Source organism: Canis lupus, chromosome 29 (assembly GCF_003254725.2).
Source record: "Canis lupus dingo isolate Sandy chromosome 29, ASM325472v2, whole genome shotgun sequence".
NCBI classification, from domain to species: Eukaryota; Metazoa; Chordata; class Mammalia; order Carnivora; family Canidae; genus Canis; species Canis lupus.
The window spans coordinates 31,292,441-31,307,926 of NC_064271.1; the positions used below are offsets into that span (position 1 = coordinate 31,292,441).

At 35.4% G+C, this 15,486-nt stretch overlaps 1 protein-coding gene across 14 annotated transcripts in view; it reads left to right on the plus strand.

Annotated features, from left to right (window-relative positions):
- Positions 1-15,486, plus strand: part of RALYL (RALY RNA binding protein like) — a 712,238-nt gene that overhangs the window by 283,081 nt on the left and 413,671 nt on the right. For 3 of the 14 annotated variants that reach the window (XM_025433659.3, XM_025433657.3, XM_025433658.3), the window contains one exon: positions 7,037-7,127. The exons of the other annotated variants lie outside the window; for them this stretch is intronic. The gene's annotated coding sequence lies outside the window, so the exon portion shown is untranslated. The remainder of the gene's footprint in view (positions 1-7,036; positions 7,128-15,486) is intronic. 14 annotated transcript variants of the gene reach the window in all.

Below are 15,486 nucleotides of genomic sequence, written 5' to 3' on the forward strand. Positions count from 1 at the left end.
TTGGAGGATGTAGGCAAATAAGTTAAGAGGGTATGGGGTAAAAAAAAAAGAGGGTATGGGGAGAAGAAAGTAAAGAAAAATAGTGATAGGCTGGGGGTTCAACACAGAAAGAGAGTGTTGGAGTTCTTACTGGTCTTAAAAGAGAAGCCATTTTCTGGAGACCCTACTAGAAGGCAGAAGGATCAGTAATAGAAATGACTTTTATATCCCTACAGATTGCTGAATCTGAGCAATAAAACACAACCAGGAAAGTGTGCCCAAGGTAGATTTAATAATCTTGGTTGTAATTAGTTTCCTCTGCAACTGATGGATGGCCTTATAAAGCGAGGAGGTAGTAAAATAAAAGTGGTCAGGGAAAAAGGTTTAAAGTAAGTTGAATATTTCCATATTCCCTTAATGTTTTTTACATTAGTATAATGTTTTTGTTTTTAGAGAGAGTGAGTGGGGGTGGGGAGCAGAAGGAGAGAGGGAGAGAGAGAGAGAGAGAAGACAATCTCAAACATGCTCCATACCCAGTGCAGAGCCGAACTTGGACATCAGTCTCACAACCTTGAGATCACGACCTGTGCCGAAATCAAGAGTCGGATGCTTAACTGACTGAGCCACCCAGGCACCCCCATATTAGTATAATGTTTAATGTCATCTGGGTTTACAGATCTCTGAGCATATTTGCTACAGAATATGCACCAACTATTACAAAGAGCAGCAATATGGAGTTCATTGTGCCAACAGCAAGCGCTGTAGTCTTGGCCAGAGCAAGGACAATTAGAACCTGAGAACAAACTATGTGTAAGAGATTATTTGTGCCATAAACATTCCATCACCTATGAAAGTTTCTTCTTACCCTCCCTATTCATTACACTTATCTCCAAACTCATTATATACGTTAAATATGTACATATTTTTGTATCAATTATACCTCAATAGAGTGGTTTTAAAAAAGAAGGAAAGATGCTGTTGTAAATTGTGTTTTTCTAAATCTAATTTTTCAATTGTTAATTAGATTACATAGAATTATACTGGTTTTTGTATGTTGACCTTCATCCTGTAACACTACAAAATTGAAGTATTAGTTTTCTAGATTTTTTGTAACATTCATAAGGATATTTTCCATAAACAATGATGTTGTCTCTGATTAATGACCATTTTACTTTTTGCTTTCCAATCTTTATGCCTCTTTTTTTTTTCCCTTAGAGTATTGCACTGGCTAAAAATTCCAGTGTTGAAATAGACGTGATAATATAAGACTTATTTATTTGGAGGGTTTCTTTTCTCATAAGGGAATGAGGATTGATATTTTACAACTATGTATGATATAAACTGTAGGTTTTTCTTAGGTTCCCTTTATTAGATTCAGGATGTTCTCTTCTATTTCCGCTCTTAATTTTATCATAAAGATATTTTCATCAAAGCTCACAGAAATCCAAATTATAATAAGCCAAATGTGGAAGCGATCCAACTATATGTCTACAAAAGAATGGGTGGAAAGTGAATGGATAAAAATAGTGAATATTCATACTACAAAATCTTCAGCAATAAAAAAAGAAAGGAGGGGTACATGGATGGCTCAGTCAGTTCAGTGTCTGACTTGATTTCAGCTCAGGTCATGATCCCGGGTCTGAGATCTCAGGATCTGAGGGTCCATGTTGGACATGGAGCCTGCTTAAAATTCTCTCTCTCTCCTTCTGCCCCAGCCCCTACCACTTTTATGTACTCTCTCCTAAAGGAAAAAAAAAAAAAAAAAGGAGGAAAGAAAGAAAGGAAATACTGGTACATGTACCAGCATGGATACATTTAATAGACTTTATGCAAAGCATAAGAATCTAGACAGCAAAGAGTTCATATTACATTCCATTTGTATGATGACCTAGAAATAATTCATGAAATCTGAAGTTAAAAAGATTGTCTGAAGAAATAACAAGTGTTGGTGAGGCTATGGGAAAAAAAACTCTCTGCACCGTTGATGGGAACATAAATTGGTATAAGGCCTATTGAGAACATGGAAGTTCCTCAATATTTAAATAATATAAATGTCATATGATCCAGTACTACTACTATTGAGTAGTAGTAGTAGCCAAGCTACTAAAGCACCCTAAATATGCATTCACTGATGAATAGACAGAAAAGAAGTGATACATGTGCATGCATATTCCCTATATGGAGTAAACAAATATTTAATGTTGACTAAAGTATAGACATAATAAAGGTCTAATAAGAAGGACCAGAGTCTAGTCTTATTTCTTAAGATCTTGCCATTTGCAGCAACATGAATGGACCTAGAAGATACGCTAAGTGAAATAAGTCAGAAGAAGACAGATATCATATAATTTCATTTATATGTGGAATCTAAAACAAAGCAATTTAATAAACAAAAAGCAGAATCAGACCTATAAATCCATAGAACAAAATGATGACTGCCAGAGGGAAGGGGATTGAGAGATGGGCAAGACAGATGAAGGGAAGCTACAGGAGATACAATCTTTCAGTTTTGAAATCAGTAAATCATGGGAATAAAAGGCACAGTATAGAGAATATAATAAATGAGACTGTAGAAGTATGGTGGTGACAGTATTTATGATAGTTATAATTCTGGTGAGCATAGCATAACATATAGAGAAGTTAAATCACTGTGTTGTAAACCTGAAAGTAATATCACATGCATGTTAGCTATATTCAGCTTAAAAAAAAAATGTATGCACTGAAAAAAAAAAAAAGAAAAGGTCAGTGGAATTTGAGACTTGACAAGAAAAGAAATAAATGAACTGGGTTTTTTGTTTTTCTTCAAATAAACTGAATAAAAAATTAAAGTCAGTGACCTCCATAAATAAATATAGATACATACCTGAGCATAATTCAGTTAATCTAGATTTCCAGTGATATTCAAGTTAGGTTATTAATACATTTGCAAATTTTCAGGTTCTCATTAAAAATATGCTTAATTTAAAGACAAATTTTAAGAACCTGAATTTGGCACTATGTTATTAGTTAAATTTATTAATACTTGAATTTGAAACATATATATATATATACACAATTAGATATCCTTAGATAATTTCTAGTTTACTTTTTAAAAAAATTCATAGTAAATACCTGCATGCATTAGCCGAAATGGTGACTCTAGGACTTAAAATCTATGCCTAAATATATATTAAATATATATTATTAACAAAATGAGTGTATTAAATAAAACTGTTGCTTGGATGTAAAGAGTCAATGGTCTACTTTGATTTAAAGAAGCAGTGGTCTACTCAACGACTGCTTTGTTATTCCCTAAATGGAGTAAGCAAACATTTAATGTTGGCTAAAGTATAGACCCTAACAAAGGTAAGAAGGACCAGAATCTAGTCTTACTTGTTTTCTAAGATACACTTCATGGAAGAATCTTATACTTCACCATTGAGAATCCATATATTGGTCACAATCCAGTCTCTTTGAAGTTTCCATTGTTAAAAGGCAAAAGAATATTGTAGGGTGTTAGAAATGCCCTGTATCTTACTTGAACACTGTTGTATAAATGTATGCAATTGTCAACCCACAAAATATTGAATATTTATGTGCTAATTTTAATGTAGGTTAATAAGACCTAATTTAAAGAAAAAAAAACCTGAAATTTTAAAAACAGAACTATGTTCTAATATTGCTCTAGAAACTTATATCCAAAACTTTTTAGGGGAAATTTGTAAAGTCACTCCTTAGTGGATTTTCTTTAGTTCATATATGCTTATGCTTTTACTTTAGTACTTAAGCCCTGAAATTAACAAAATCACAAAGTTAAAAAACAATAGATAAATTGAATCACTGAGAACAAAAGAATAAATCTTTTTTTCCTTTTTAAAATTTTCCAAATGAGGATAAGATACTTACTATTCCATAGTAGATAACATTTTTGAAAAAAAAATCCTGTGTAACAAAATTATTTCTATCTTCAGTCCTATGGTCTGTAGTAAAAGCGCTTTGCTGGGGTGGTTATAATGACTATTGAGCACAACCAGTGTTACTCTGTGACTTTGTTGTATGCTCATTTATTATCAAAGAAGAGATTTGTTTTTTACTAGTAAATGATTGAACTTTCTTATCTGTACTCTTCAGCACCAAGTAGCCGCTCTTAAGTTCCATTCAAGTTTAGCAACCTTAAAAATCTCCATCAGCCTGTAATTGCTATACTCAAAGAGCTGAACACGTCATGAAAAGAGACCCACAGAACATAGACATTGTACAACAAAGAGCTGTGCATGTCAAGGAATATATTTTCAATAGTGTTTCACAGCACTTGCTTTTATTTTTAAAATTGCTGTAGAGAACTCTGTGTCTGTTTCATCTTCATTTTTGTAGATATAAAATGATCTCCACTAAAGCACTCATGATGAAAAGAATTGCATTATAACTAAATAATTTGGTGTGCCATGGCATTTGTTTAATAGCATTTGCACTTTTATCAGAAATAATGACACCCTTGTAAGTCACTGATTCACTATTTATAAATAAAAGTCCTAAGCAGATTTTTTCCCAGTGAACATAGCCCTTTAGATTTTGTGCTTAGATTGATATGATATTTAATATATTATCTTTTGTATTGTGTCTAAACCTTCTTATGTAAAATGATGGTAGTTTTGTAATTCTTTACTGTACAGTATAGTTTTAAAAGATCTTGAGAAAACATAAACCAGAGAATTGAAATAAAATCAATATGAAATTTAGTATCCATAGAGATTGAGCATTTAAAATAAGGATAAAGTTATTTGTTCCAATTCCCAATTGCTGATTTCAGTGTTACCTCTAAATGTGAATTTATTTACCTTTAATTTATACCCTTCATGACATGGTATGTTGCTATGTTAATACTCTAAAAGGGTAGACCTTAAAATTTTTGCTCTGCGGATTAGAGATCAGATTTTGAAACACTGGCATTGGTATATCACTTTTTCCTTTCATCTTCTTCTTGGGATGTAGAGTATTAGTTGCCACTGCAGTGTAGATAGACCCTATGAAGTCACTCAAGACCTCTGAGTGCTTGTGATCAGTCAGGCCATGATGCTATAACTGATTGATGACTTTCTTAGGATGCAAATTTTCTGAACACTTTGATGTCCCCTTAATAGTCCTCTGCTCTCTATTTAATAATAACACAAAATTTTTAAAAAGCGATTGCAAATCGCTTAAATAATGTTCCTTTGTCCTTAAGCTTAATTCTGCTTGTATGTAACCACGCAAGGACATCATCAACTTGAGAGTGGGGAATGTAATAATTGATGAAAAAGGATGAGATGATTAATTGGGAGGGCAGTTATCACCTACGAAGAACAGAAGGATAGAAGCTATTATTTTTTTCAAAATTGTTAAGAGGAAAAACAGACAGGGTTGGAATTAAAGCCATTTCTGAACAAGAGCCTGCCGTTTTTATATGCAGTGTCATTTTCCAAGATAAAATATACAGTTTTACCGTGAAATATTTCATACATTCTTTTATTCATTCATTTAATGTGTTTTCTGTTTCTGTCTTAATGTATAGATTGCCTTTTGAATAGGCATTACTGAATTACATCAATTCAGAGACGTAAATAAAATAATTTTTCCACCTTAATATTTCTTAAATTAAGATCTGTTCTTATTTTTTTAAATATTTTTTTAAATTTTTATTTATTTATGATAGTCACAGAGAGAGAAAGAGAGGCAGAGACACAGGCAGAGAGAAGCAGGCTCCATGCACCGGGAGCCCGACGTGGGAATCGATCCTGGGTCTCCAGGATCGCGCCCTGGGCCAAAGGCAGGCGCTAAACCGCTGTGCCACCCAGGGATCCCTAAGATCTGTTCTTAAATTGGCACTTGCTGAATGCAGCTTCTCCTTCCAGAAAAACTTTCATTGAGTAGACAGGTTTTCTTGAAATAGCACCTTAGAAATCAAGAAGAAAGGGTCATCCAGTAAACTCATTCATTTAAGAAATACTATTGAGCGCCTACTCTGCCAGGAATAAGGAAGCTGTAACAAGGACAGACAAGGTTTCAATCTTCTTAGAGTTCTAGAAGGTAAAGTAAATTCTGTATATAAACAATTAAATAGAATACAATCGTGTAAATTACTACTGCAGCTTAATGCAGAGATATTTAAAATGCTATAGGATAACCGAAGAGGAAGTTAATAATTCTGGATGTGCTATTCAGAGGAGAAAGAACTCATCAAGTGGAAGGATACCAGGCAAGGGAAAGAACATAAGCCAAGGCAGGGAGGTGTGAAATGTCAGGGTGTGTACAGGGAATGATGAGTAGTCTAGTAGAACTGTTTCTCTTCAACATGAATAATGAACAGAGCACTTAAAAAGGAAAGAAATATCTTGCCAATCTGTAGGATTGACTCAAATTATATTTAAATTTTTATATACATGATATTTCTTTTATTCTGCAGCGATAAAAGTCCCAAACATGTTTATTCATTAGATGGGAACAAAATTATGAAACCAATTAAAACCTAATTATCAACAATAATTTAAAGTGATATGTGAGTGTTATTTTGGAGCATGGTGAGCCCCAACGAAGCAAATGAACTAGTTTTTTAACTAGTTTCATCAATGATGTGTGAATTGGATAGGCCAGTCAATCTATCTTAAAATATGACAATGTTATAATTATGACTAACAATGGCTGGTGTTTTTGAGTGCATATTTTGAATACATACACACAAACACACACACAGACATACACTGCACCAACCTTTTTTCTGACAATGCCTTACTCTTGGCAAAATTCTTCAAGTAGCTTCATGAGAGACACAGAAAGAGAGGCAGAGAGATAGGAAGAGGGAGAAAGAAGCAGGCTCCCTGCAAGGAGCCCAATGTGGGACTCGATCCCAGCACCCTGGGACCATGACCTGAGCCAAAGGCAGTTGCTCAACCACTGAGCCACCAGCTGCCCCCATCTTTGCTGATTTATCGTCTTGTCCTAACTTCCTAATGTTGGGGTGCTTAAGAGTTTCATCCTCATCTATATACTCTGTTGGTAATCTCATTTAGTCTGATGCATTTCATTTTTCTCTATACTCTAGGAACCATTGCATTTTTATATGCAATCCAGACTTCTCTCCCATACTCCAAACTCGTATATTAAACTACCCACTTGACATCACTACTTGAGTGGTGAGTAGACATTTCTTACTCGATGCATCCAAATCTGAATTTCTGATCTTTTTACCGGTGTTGTTCCTTTTATAGTCCATCATCTCAGTTAATGACAATCCAATTCTTACAAATTATTCAGGACAAAACTTTGGAGTTTTTCTCATTTTTCTTTCTCATCTGAGATCCCAAACCTCCCAGGATATTAAATGGGTTTAGCTTCAAAATGTATCCAGAATGGGGCACTGGGATAGCTCAGTCTGTTAAGCGGCCAACTCTTGATTTCGGCTCAGATCATGATGTCAGAGTCCTGGGGTCCCACTGCTGGCTGTGAGCTCAGTGGGGATCTGCTATTCTCCCGCTGCTCCCCCCCCTACAAATAAATAAATCTTTTAAAAAATGTATCCAAATAAATCCTGCTGTCACAGCTTTCTTTGTTTTACTCTTCCCAAGCCACCATTATGTACTGTCTGTATTTTTGCAGTAGCTTCCTATTCAGTCTCCATTCATCCGTGCTTATTCCCTGGTAAGCCATTAGAAAGCATTCTCAAGAAAGCTTCCAGCGTGTTAATTTTATTATGTAAGTTATATCATGCCACTCCTCTAATTTAAAAAAAAAAAAAGGCTTCCTTTTTTTTTCTGAATGAGAGTCAAAATTCTGACAGTGGCTTACAGAGCCCCACATAATCTGTCCCCTAATTCTTTATGTTCCAGTGTATGCCAGTAGCGTACCTAGTATATTTGACACACAGAGTGGAGTATTAAGACTTCCCTCTTGACTGTTCAACAAAACATGCTTTATAATAATCATGAAATGAAACCAGTAATCATAATGGCCAAAAAAGAAACCAAAACAGTGACATTTTTCTATTATTGAACTTCTTGTGTGTGCAGTACATATATGTATACATGTATATACATAGGTTTATCAGGCCAGTATATATAAAGATTTGAAAAAATAAGACAAGTGTTCAGTACAAAAAAGCATTACTTCTAAATTGTATTAATACATTAAAGAAAAGAAACATGCCAACATTTTAGTTACATCAATAATTAATAACATTCTGTTTTCTAGTTTTAACTTCTACAAATTTTCAATGACCATCCAAATTAATTTTCTTTATATATTCATGCTCAGTAGACAATATAAATGTATTCCTTGGTCTACCTATGCTCATATTTGGTGAAAGAACAGTTTTACTGGTTTTGATTTCAAGAAGTTTCACATAAAACAAAAGATATACACAAAAAGAGAAGAAATTCTTAACATGAGACTAAATATGAAACAGATGCATAAAAGTTTTCACAATAAACTCCAAAAAATGTACAAATGCATAAAAAGAGCAAGGAGTTAATGGTTAATTGAATGACAGAGGTGAAGTAACTCCCATTTGGTTTATTTCTGTATCCATATCATTCTTCCTACTGTTTAAATGCAGGGATATGTAGTATCACAATGGTTAGAGATACAAACTGTGCCTAAAGTGGGTTCAAATGATCTAAAATGTCACAAATGGAAATGAACTCTCTTGAAGACCTATGGGTGTCTCAGAGGCTGTTTAACAAAACTATTTAAATCAATGTAGAATACAATGGATTTTTTGTTTGTTTTTAAGGACAAATTATAAAACATGACTATTTGAAATGATAAAACATTAAAATTCAAAAATAACCAAAGCAGTTGTTTGGAACTTAGACGAAAAATTTTTTCAGGAAAGTTATTGTTCACTGGCACTGGTTGGAATGGTCTGCACCCTGGTATATTGCTCCCACTCTCTACCCTTAGTAGCCTCCTGGATTATGGGATAATAATAAGAAAACTGAGACAAGTACACTTCAGTGGAATTCTTTGGATACATTTACAGAAGTCAAGTTGAGCTTCATTGCACTTCTACTTTGGCTGAATCTTTGATATATAATAAATACACTCTGTAACTGGTGGTTAGTTAATACGAAAAGATCTTTAAAGTGTGAAATTATTTCTCAGCCTTTTATGTAGGGCAGGGGTCAACAAACTATGGCTCACAGGTCAAATCTGGCCTGCCACCAGTTTTTATAAATAAAGTTTTATCGGAACACAGCCATGCTAATTCATTTGCATATTATCCAGGGCTGCTTTTAACCTTTGGTGGCATAATTGAGTAGTTGAAACAAATATCAAATGGCCCACAAAGCCCGAAATTTAGACTATCTGTGCCCTTACAGGAGAAGTTTGCAAACATCTTCTGTATTACATTTGTGTACAATAATTGGGTGTTAAACTTTATAATGAATAATTTATTTATTGAACTGTGTTAATGAGAAACAAAAGCAAATAAAATTGATCCGCTTTGGCTAAGATGTTTGCAGCAAGCAATTTACTATCAGAGGAAAGTGTGATTGAAGCAAGAGTGTTTTTTAACATGACTGTGAAGTCAGCAGAGAAAGGATGTTTATATCCATGGGGTGAGATTATGAAACATTAACTCTGCGTTTGCATTAATATTGGAAACAAAACAGCATTTATAGAGAAAGAATGATTGAAGTGTTAGCATCTGTGCAAGGTAGAGTAACGGGAAATAATTTATCATGAGATGATTTATAACTTCACTTTACAGAGACAGTTATTTTCATGGTACAAATACTTCATATCTGGAAATGATTGTAACAAATATGATTTTTTTTCCTTCAGCATAAGTTGTATGACCTGCTTCACAAAGTTCAGTGCTAAAATGTGGTTGAATATTGTACTTGTCCAATTAATTGCATGAGTTATCACCTATACGCTTCAGCAAAAAGCTTAATACCAACGTTTTGAGGTTTCCTTAACATCCAGGATCGGTGTGGGTTTGGGGGCTTTTTCAGTGATGGGTAGTCAGAAACCCAGTACCCAAGAGGTGCCCATTTTCAAATGCCCTGGTTCCTTGTTGTTGTCCTTGTTCCTGAATATAAAGCTTCAGTCTCCTCTGGGTCCTGGGAAAGCTTCTGAGCCTTGCCCTCATTCTTCCCAGGAGGATTCTTGGACTCTTTAAGTTGAGGTATTTCCTCCATTAGACTCATTTCTCATTACTGAAGAACAATTGGTTGCGGCAGCTTTGGTCAGAGTGTGGAAGGTCGATTTATTCCCTGCTCCCTTGGTCTCAGAAGGATGATTACTTGCCATACATTTGCATGACAGAGAGGGTCATTTGGTGGACTCCTATAAAGGAGATTATTTCCAAGGTCATCCCGCATCTACCTTGGCAATAAGTGGGCTACAGCTTCTTGTTTCCAAAATAGTATTTAACATCCACAGCACAGATATTACCTGGAAAAAATCCTAGGCCAAGCGGCTTTGAGTTGGTGTTGTCCTGCTTCTTCTAGACACCGAGGGTTGGCACTGTCTAGTAAGAACACACGGTAAATGACATTTGACCGTGGGAAGAAGGAGCAAAGGAAATCGGGGGCTGGAAGAGGATTTGGAATGAGAATGCATATTTCTTGTGTAAAAGAAATGGGTATCTTAAAGAATATCTTTTAGGAAGAAAAATGTGAGCATAATTTAAGATGAGGATAAAGTTTAAGAATGTTGATAGATGGTGGAGGGAGCAAGAGTTTCTAGAGGGTAGTTAGTAGAGTCCTGGAGGGATCATTCAAAACAGCTTAAATTTACGTTCAAATACATTTCTAATGTTCCTTCATATTTTTAGAGATCTTCAGGTACAGGAAGGATTTCATTTAACTCATGGTATTTTGGTAAATAGAACTGAAGACCCCTGGGAGGAGTCATGAGGAATCAAAAGTTGGGAGAACTTTTTTCTCCCTCCAAAATAAGAATAGTTTGTATCATTTCCCTTGATATTATATAACTAATGCATGATAATAACTTTAAGACATGAAGGACAGTATAGGTAGGAAAAATTTAAAACTCTGAAGCTTTATATTCAGATAAAAATATTTGTATATTCAATATAAAAAGTCTTTTTGCTAACTCTCTTCCATACCGCTTTCTCTCTAAATATCCCCATACATACGGGTGAGGTAATTGTAACAATTTACATTTGTAAATGTTACATACGTGGGATTTTCATCAGCATAATTTAAAAAATAGCCTTAAAATGTGGCTCACTTTTTTTTTTACTCATTTCATTGCACTTTATAACTTTGTCTGCAGTCCAGATAACCACTATTAATGATATATGTCTGTCTGTGACTTAGAATCATTTTAGTATTCTCACTTCCATATTCATGTTCCCATTTCCTGGGATATAATGAAGGAAATCTTACACTATATGATTATTTCCTTGTAAGTAACTTTGTTTACTTTTGTCTAGATGTCATAGCACTTTCTCTGGAACTTTACCAGGATATGTGTAGATGTCCTTTTGGGAAAAAAACAACTCTGTTTGTGATGCAAAATTAAATATTTCTTTAAACTTGGAAATTTTTTATTATTATCTTGGATTTCTTCTTCTTCTGTGTGTGTGTTCATGTTTTTCCTTCTCATGTGTCTTGTATTCACATTTTCTGTCTCCTAGATTTTTCATAACTTTCTCATTATTCTATTTCCCCTAGTTATTTTTACCTTTTTACATGTTTGCTGTGTTTTGAGATATATCTTGCACTCAGGAGTGAACAACATGTTGTCTTTTAGTTCCTGAAGTTCTCAAGTCTTTATGCTAGATTTTTTATTTAGGGGGCTCTTGCTTCTGTCTTTCCTTCCTTCCATGCACAAAAAGAAATGGTGTAAACTTAAGTGCATATAATTAGGTGAAAGAAGCCAATCTACAAAGGCTACATACTGTAGGTCGGATTCCAACCATATGATGTTCTGGAAAAGGCAGAACTATGAAGATAGTTGTTTGTTTGCTTTTTCTTCCTCCCTCACTTCCTCTTTTTCCTTCCTCCCTCCTTCCCTTCCAGTTTTCTTTCCTTTCTTTTATTCCCTGTTTGAGAAAGCTGTTATTCTTCTCCTTTACCATTGTTGCTTTATTAGGAGCCACTTATTCTAGGGCTCTTTTCCCCTTTCCCTAATTCTAACGTCTCAGGCACTTTGTTATTCTCTTGTATCTACTCACGTCTCTGATGAAGCTGGCAGCAGGTTAAGTTGGTGAGAAGTCTCCAGAGGAAACAAACCAACACATAGAAAGAGGATCAACACTGTCTTCTGCTGCTTGGTAACGTACCGACTCATCGGTTCTTTGACCCCAATTGAGCAGCCTGTAAGCTTTCAGGTCTTTTTGGTCTCAGGGTTTAGACAAATTTCATGCTCAGGAATAGGACAGAACTCAACCTATTTGGGAAGCTTTCAGAGCAGTTCTCACCAAGCTAAGGACACTTAGTAGGTGCTCCGTTCAGGGAGAGGGTTGCCAGGTTAGGTCATGCAGGCTGTGCATGGCTCCACTGCAAGGGCCACCATGTGCATAGATTTTGATGACACTGGTGTTTGTAATGCTGCCATCCTGTCTTGTGGGACAGGAAGACTTGAACCTTCATCCCAGGCTACTCTGCCATGGTCCTCATTGTTCCTTTGTGGTCCACGGGGCAACAGAGTCACTCTCCCTGCACATGGCAGAGGGGAGACCCTCCACGCACAGAGCCTGCCCATCTGTTAGTCTTGTATTAAGTCTTAAAGGAGAGTTTGCTAGATTCCGTGAGTAAGAAGGGGGCCTCTGGAAAGAGGCTCTAACATTTTCTCAGGGTCACTACTCATTTTAACAAGAACCAAATGGGAAGAGCTCCAGGAAAAAAAAAACTTTCTACTATCTAGGGGTACTCTTTTTAATTACTTTTGACATCTTATTAGATATGTAGTTACCTATGATCAGAATTAGTCTATAGATTTTTTTTAAGACAATTTTTTTAGAGTGGCTTTAAGTTCGCAACAGAATTGAGAGGAAGGTCCACGTTTCACAATTTTCATATCCCCTTGCCCCTGAACATGGATAATCATTCCTATTATTAATGTCTTCAAACAATGTGCTACATTTGTTACTATTAATGAGCTACACTGATGCATTTATAATTATCCAAGTCCACAGTTTACATGGTGGTTCACTCCTGATGTACATTCTGTGGGTTTGGACAAATATATAATAACATCCATCATTATGGTATCATACAGAGTATTTTCACTGCCCTAAAAATTCTCCATGCTCTGCTTATTCACTACCCTCTCAAGCCCTAGCAACCACTGATGTTTTTACTGTCTCTAGTGTTTTGCTATTTTCAGAATGCCATATGGGTGGAATCATACACTATGTGACCTTTTCACATGACTTCTCTCACTTAGTAATATCCATTTAAGGTTCCTGCATGTCTTTTCATAACTTGATAGCTCAGTTCCTTTTAGCATTGAATAATACTCTGTTACCTGGATATACCACAGTTTATGATGCACTGGTTTGCTGGGCATCTTGGCTGCTTCCAAGTTTGGCAAGAGTGAATAAAACTGCTATAAATATTCTACGTGCAGGTTTTTATGTGGACCTCAAATTTCAACTCCTTTGAGTAAATACCAAGGAACATGATAGCTAGATGGTATGATAAGAGTATGTTGATTTTCTTTTTTTTTTTTAAAGATTTCATTTATTTATTCATGAGAGACACAGAGAGAAAGAGAGAAGCAGAGACACAAGCAGAGGGAGAAGCAGGCTCCATGCAGGGAGCCCGATGTGGGACTCGATCCCTGGACTCCAGGATCACGCACTGGGCTGAAGGCGGCACTAAACCGCTGGGCCACCCGGGGATCCCCGGTATGTTGATTTTCGAGAGAAACCACCAGTGTTCCAAAGTGCATTTTGCATGAATGAAGAATTCCTACTGCTCCATACCCTCACCAGCGTTTGGTATTGTTAGTGTTCTGGATTTTGGCCATTCTAATTGGTGTGTAGTCTTAGACTTTTGATGATAATCTCCTATAGGTACCATAGAATCAATTCCTCAGTTAAGAAGCAAGTAGTCCAAGAGTACTTATGGATTGCTTTTCTGTTCTGTATTTCTATTTAAGCATTAAATTCAATCCTTTATATTTACTTCCCAGATCCTCTTCCTTTTACTATTGTTGTAAAATTACGAAAAAAATCTTACTTTAAAAAAAAAAAGATTGTATTTATTTGAGAGAGAGAGAGAGAGAGAGAGAGAGAGAAGCATGAGTAGGGAGTAGAGGCAGAGGGAGAATGAGAAGCAGACTCCCTGCTGAGGAGGGAGCCTGATGTGGGGCTCAATCCCAGGACCCTGAGATCATGACCTGAGCTGAAGGCAGATGCTTAACCAGCCCAGCCACCCAGGCACCCGCCAAATAATCTTACTTGTACAGGCAAAATTTTTCATACAAATAAGACTTTCTGGAAGTCACACAAAATTATTATAGAAAAGTACTTAACTCAGAATTATAAAACATCCAATTTTTTTAGAACTCTAACATTACTACTTGACAAAAAACAAAGAATTTAAGAGAAAGCAAGATTCAAGTGTACTGTAGTGAGGCTTTTTTTTTCTCTTGTACCTTACTTTTTAAATTGCAGAGAACACAGACTCATGGTTGAAAAAAAAATAAAAATAAATGATACATAATGAAATGTAACTTTCCTTTCTAACCCTGAACAATAATCCCTGCCCTTAGAAGCAACCACTCTTAAGAAACTTATCATATAATTCAATTGTATACTAAAGCAGGGCTTTTAAGAGACTTGATTACAAAATATTTTTGCAAATATTTATATACTGTATTATATCCATGCTCCAAAAGCAAACAAAAACCTCAGTAAATCCTCCTTGCTCTCTGCATTACATTCAGACTCCTTTTGCTTAGCATTTAAAATCTACACAGTCTGACCTTAATTTATCTTTTCAGCAGATCTCCAAAGTACTTCTTTATATGGATGTATTGTACACATCAAACTGAATATTCTATGAAGCTGTTCATGTTTTTTTAATCTGTTGAAATCCCTTCTCTTTAACTCAGCATTCAAATGCCTCAAGCTCCATAAACTGTCCCGGATACCATAAGGAGATTGTGTTTTCCCCTTCTATGAATACTTATAATACAAATAGTATTTATATATTTTATAAATGAATGAATACATCTTTAACAAGGCATTACATATAATAGTTTCTTGTGTTATCTTCATATTTATGGTTATATTTGCCCTTTAATAGATTGTAAAACTCTCAGAGGGGTCCCCTTATTATATAACTTCAGCACCTACTTAGAGCAAACACAACCCACATTAATCTTTGACATACACAATAAAGATTAAGATTTTCACTTCAGGTTTTTCTTGAGGTACAAATTTCCCCCTAAAAACTGACCAGTGAAGGAGCAAATGGTACCTGCTTTATATGCCTTTGTTAGAAGCTCCTACAATGGTACACAGTTTCTGCCTCTTTCCGGGAAAACTGGAACAGTGTTGGAGAGATA